A 6,445-nucleotide genomic window follows, 5' to 3' on the forward strand; every position below is an offset into this window, starting at 1 on the left:
TATGTAGCTATCTGGTTAGAAGCTGGCCAAACTGAAAGCTGATATTCAGAGCCTAAGTTTTTTAATGCCTTCTCCTTTAACTTAAATGAAATTATGTACCCAGAGTGGGAAAAACATCTCAAAGACAGATAGCTCTGTATCTAGAGAATAGGAATCTTTTTTTTTCTATCTTAGTTGAAGATTTACCTGATATAAAAAAAGAAACTTGAAGATAATGTAGTTAGATGGGTGGGAAGTGCCTTGATACCATCCAGGGCACAATCCAATTCATGAAGAATTAGTAGCAGCTGTCTTTCCCTTTGTAGGGCCAGAGGTATGGCTCTGGAAGCAGTTCTGAGTCCATCTATCTTTTTCATCAACCCTCAAATCTCCCCTTTCCATCTCAAAAGCTTGTAAGTATTATGCATTTTGACCTTAGGAAATAAAAGTCCTTGTAGGAACTTTCTCTATTCCTTTGAGATTAAAATGTTCTACCTGGTCCTTTCTAGAAACTGACAGCCATTTCTTTTCAATGCAAACTACAGGGAAGTGATTTTTATCAGAGGGAAAAAAAGGAAAGACTACTTGGACACTAGGAAAATGAAAAGTCTTAAAAATCTTGATAAATATTAGTAAATATTGAAGCCACCCAAGCTAGTAAACTTATTTCATCTGCCAGAAGCACAGTTTGTATGAAACAGTACTTTCACTGTCACACCTGTGTCATGACTAACACTTTAGAATGAAAGCTATAACCTCTCCATTTACGTCTGTCTGTATGTGTAAGTATACATGTTATGAATACGTGATTTTTCCCTACCTCTCAATAGTATTTGAAAAGAGCTCTATTAAAGTTCACTTGGTCTAGAACAATCTTCAGTAAATAACACCTGGTTTCCTGGTTTCATTAAAACAGGCATGTCTTTAGAGCTATGAGAACAAAATGTAGCTTTTTATTCTAACTACTAAAAGTCAAATAAGCCCTTGTTAGCTCTGTTACAGAACTTGTCAGCAAGAAAGATAACTTAAGGTGATTAGCTTTCTAATGTCTCACAACATTTTCACAAACGATTTAAACATAATTGTTAAAAACCAAGTAAGTTAAATAGATGTCAGATAAACATTTATAAGTGAACTCTTCAACATAATTATGCTTTACGGTATGTCTACCTAAAAATAGTTTCCAAAACCTTTTTGGTAACTTAAAACCTTAGAGTTTTACTGAGATAAGTTAAATGATGGGTATTGGTTGAATATCTAGATCATTTTCCAGGTAAGATAAAATACTGAAATATTAATTACTGAATAGAAGTTTATCCATTTTTGGTTTCTTTTCACAGAAGAACTAAAGATAGTTGGGTCTATTAGTAAAAGTGTTTTGTGCCACATTGAAAAATTTACTATGAGGAAGGGTAGACTTTTAATAATTATAAAATGTATTTATAAATTTTTAGACTACAATTTCTTTTTAATTTTCATTAGGAATTAAAAATTCTAAAGGTTATGAATTCTAATTAATATATGTAATTAGAATTACTGGAAATAAAGAGGGTAAAAGAAAACAATGGAATGAAAAGCAGATAAAAAAGTAGTTTTATGGGGTTTGGATTAGAAAAGCCATGCAGGGCATGTTTGTTTGTTTGTTTTAATAAGGGGAGTGACAAAGTAATTTTATCCTAAAGTAAAATAACTGATTGAACCAGAAATAGGAAGATGGAAAAAAACACTGCGCAAAATCTGAATAGATTTGAGATTTGTAGGTTTTGTAAAAGGAATCTCGGGAAAGAAATTTTATGGGTGGTCAAGCTGGCTAAGGTTGGAATGGATTTAAGTTTTTAAAAATAAGTTATAATATTAAAAGTACGTTGTTGCAAAATTAGAATTTGTTTTTCTCTTCATTAAAAAACAAAGTTTTCTTATGTCTTTGGTCTTAATAATAAATTGTAAACAGAGGTTTTTCTTTACCTTTTAAGTAGTCTGCACGGATAGTGGGGCCTTTATGTCTTACCAAAATAATTTACTGTGCTTCATGCTGTCTTTACCAGGTCTTTGATCACTTAGGGAAATCAGACTTCTCAATAGTGAAAGCCAAGTTTTATTCACAACTATAAAATTCTGCATTTTCTTTTAAAAATCTTTTATCACCACTTTAGTTAAATGTAAGTATTATTTCATAATGATTTGTGATCCTATATAATCAAATGATCAAACCTTTTAACATTTGACAACTCCCCCAAATCCAATTTTAAATGGAGGCTCTTTTTTTCCCCCTCCAACTAACTTTGAAGTTTTCCTGAAGTCCCTTGGAAAATCTCCAAAGATTCACCCCTCACTTTATAAAAGAGAGATGTTAAATTACATGGAAAGTATTGTCACATAAAAAATGATGTTTGACCTTCTTAGGTTATATCTGTGTGGGTATATGATATTAATGTGAGGTGTTCCCAAAATTGTACTAAAAGTCCCCCAAATAGGATACGTCTTCATATTTTATTATCATTCATAATTCTAGTTATTATCTCAAAATGTTGTTACAGAAATAGCCAAATTTCTTTGTTGATTCCATGATAAACTTTCATTAGATATTTAACAATGGGAATTTTTAAGTGTTTTGTCATTTACAGAGAATTAATGTTTTATTCTGATGCTTTTATAAAAGTGAGATTCACGAAAAGAACACTGTCAAATTCTCTTGACCACTATACCAACACCACTGTCAGATCACGAGGAGTCGAAACTTGGACATATTTCAAAACTGAAGAAGGTTCCACGTGACATTTGATCTGGAGATCTCAAAATCAAGTTAACTAGGAAGTTAAGTAGTTAACATTGAGATAGACTACTTCCTCCCAAGTCTTCAAATCAAGAGCATCAAGAACATTTTTTTCCATTTCACTTTACTTTTCTGACCATCTTTTTCCTAATTGTTACACTACAAAAGTCTTTATGATTCTTTTGTCCATCTTTTGCATTGGTCTGACTTGGAGAGAGAATGCCACGTTCACCTATCTCAGGCCATTCAAAAGAAGGTTCATCCAACCTCCAACTGACTATTGGATTTGCAACCATGCTGCTTATTCTGTAGTTCTTTCTGCCCACCACCAACTTCTCCCTGTTTTATACCTCAGTTCCTCTTTAACAAGCTCTGGATAAATACTCCTAGGGAAGTGAGACAGAGCTACATGAAATATATATATACAAACCACTGGAGAAAAGAAGTATTTCCCTCTTCAGAATCATTTCTTGACTTATTTGATTCCAGCTGTTTTGTGTCATGCAGACTCTGGCTCAGGAGTGCTCTCCAAACCATGAGCACAGTTTTGTTGCTGATAATTATTATTATTGTGTCTCTAATGCAGTGTTCTCTCAAAAGTTTTAAAGGCATGAGGGCAGCCATTGACCAGCCAACAGATGGTCCCTCTTTGACTAGAATGACAAAAGAGAGGGGAAGAAGAGGGGAACTGTTGAAATACCTCACTAGGCCCCAGACGGAGCTGCCCCTGCCCTGGGTGCCACGTCAGCACACTGGAACTCAGGCTACTTTCATGTCAGTCTCAAAACTCCTCTTGACCAGGATCGCTGTGTATTTAGTCAGTCAGTCCCCAAACAACAAACTAACTGAGACATCTCATCCCAAACAAGGTTGGCTTTAAGTGGCCCCAGCCAACCAGGTTGTTTTCTACTTGTCTCTTCCTTGCTTTTTATATTTTACCCTATAAAAACTTGTGGCCTTCTGCCCCATTCTGTGGTTCTCAGGAAGAAGACTGTCTGAGTCATGAAGAGCTGGAGTGTTTTGTGTCACCTAAATTGTTCCTTTGATCATTTTTAAACAAAGTAATGTATTAATTCATATGAGAATAAAAATAACACACATATAACAAGAGTCATTGTAAACCCGTCTGCAACTCCCGTCTTGTGTTGAGTGCTTCCCTTGCTAGTGTGACGTCCAGGAGGATGTGGTCCTGTCAGCAATTCTTCAGCTGCAGTAACCATACGCCACATTTCCTATCAGCACATGGTCTGTCAGAATTTGTATTTGCTGGTCCAAAAAAAATCTTTTCTACAAGATTTTACTAAATAATTTCAGTTCACTTTTACCCTGTAATTCAATGGTTTTAGAACAGTTTTTCTGATACCATCATGTTTGACAAAATAGTTAGTTGATTATGATTTCGGACATATTCCAATATCTTCAGAGCAATTCATTTGTTATTAGCATGATGAAGCTCTTTGCCACACAGGCATGATTTCTGTTCTAATGAAAATTCAGAGAGAATCCTTTATGATCCTGTGTAATTGCTTTATTGTTGATGAGTGCTGAGAAATGTTACTTCAGTGATTTGCAAGCATATAGGTATACAAACATCAAATCATAATTTTTATTTGAACCATTGATTAAATTTAAGGAAAAACATCCATGAGGAACCCAATATAATAACCATAAGTATGACACATTTTAACATTTATGTGTAAGAATTATAAATAGAATATGCACTTAAGTTTATAGAGTAATATGTAAATTATATACCACTTGAAATGTTTATAAACATCGCAGGGCTATCTCTAGAAAATGTCAAATCCTGGAGATTAACTTAATTATGAGGTTAATCAGGGTTAAACCACCGTAGGAGCAGAATTAAATGTGTTCTTTGTAGCTCAGGTAACAATTTGAACTCTCTAAGTCTGCATGCATTGTGTGTATGCATATGTGTTCATTATTTGTGAGTAGGGGAATATTTGGGTGACAAAAATCAAACAGAGTAGAACTTTCCTGCTCTACAACATGAACAACAAAATGTGAACATTCTCTTACATCTCTGTGTGGAGAGAGCACAGCACTGTAAATCTCAAGAAATGGGGCATACACTATTGTCCTTATCAATTGTTCTTTTTGGCAGTAATTCTTCTGGCAGTGTTGATACAATACAGCCATTAAAAAAGGCGAGCCAAACTAACCACTACATTTTTTTTTCAGTTTGATCTAACCTCTGTTACCAGGTCAGGAAAATGGCAACCTTCTTTCTTTTTCTTCACGGTGAGTAATTTAGGTTTTAAAAAATCTCAGTTGTTCTTCATAAGATGAATTCCCAATTTACCAATAACAAGTTGAAAAGATTACCATAACAATGTATTTGGCTTTATATGTCCTGTAATAGCTTGGCTTAAAATCAAACCCATTTTGTAGTGCCACTAAAAATCTCTGGATTAAAAAAACAATGAAAGTCCTTGAAATATTAAAAAAAATAAAACCAATCTATTGCATATTCAGAGAAACTATGTTTTATTATTTTTATTATATCTAGTGAATCATCATTTGAATGTTCTGTAGTGTTTAGAACAAATTTCTTTGTTCAGTATTCCCATTTTTAAATGTTATTTTATTAATATGAAAATAATACATGTTTCTTAATAAAGCATGCTGCATTTCCAATGGAAGAATTCTTATCTTGTCTATAAGCAAGCAGTGCAATTTTTAGAAATGGTATTTCTAGAAGATTACCAATAATTCAACTTTAGTGATTTTCAAATATGTAATGAAAATGCTCCAGTAGTGTGCATTATGAGTATGAAATTATACAGCTAAGAATCTAAAAATTACTCAGTGTGGCCATTAGATGGCAGTATAAGTCTTTGGACTCAAATGAAATACCTGAATAATTTTGTTTCATAGTTTCTTTCACTAAATCTCCCCAAACGTAAAATCTGAGGCAAAATGTTAATGTTATGGTATACAGTATTTATGAGTTGTGTTTCACTTTGGTATGGTATTTTCTTTTGTGAAATTAAACAATTATTCAGTAAATTCTAACTGTAGTTACTAAATTTAATTAATTGTATTTTACTTACTCATTAAGCATAAAAACAACAGGATGTATTTATTACTGAGTATGATGTTCAACAATGGTTTCAGAAAACAAAAATGATATAGTGATATCATTATTTTTTACTTAATATACACTCTATTTTCAGTGCTGTCATTCAATTACGTCAATGAAAATACATTGCTCATTTAAAAATGTATGAGTATGCTTGTTGCAATTAAATTTTTAACTTATGCATATATAGAAATTAAAGGTAGAATTTTAGACTTTTAATCAAATGACAGATGGAGAGCACATCCTCCAAATCCTATAAAAATGATAAAAGAAACAAGAGAAGGAGCCATATATGCCATTGTTAAAAAACATAAAATGTCATTGGTGTGATAGAAGCATTGATGAATTGTTGGAAGTTACAAGGTAGATGGGATTCAAAAGAAAAATAAATTTAAAAATAGTTCTAAGATATCAAAAGTAAACAAGTGAAGACATCATAAAAGTAAATGATCATCCTACCGAACAATCACAGAGAACTGAGTTTGGAAGCACAAACAGGTGTGACAAATACAGGGATTCAGAGATGCTGGGACTGTGTAAGAGCGTTGCCTGTGCAGTGAGAGCAGCTGGCTGAGGCATTTACTTATGGA

This window comes from Phyllostomus hastatus, unplaced genomic scaffold, assembly GCF_019186645.2.
Source record: "Phyllostomus hastatus isolate PE091 unplaced genomic scaffold, TTU_PhHast_1.1 phas_scaffold_78, whole genome shotgun sequence".
In the NCBI taxonomy this organism is placed as follows: Eukaryota; Metazoa; Chordata; class Mammalia; order Chiroptera; family Phyllostomidae; genus Phyllostomus; species Phyllostomus hastatus.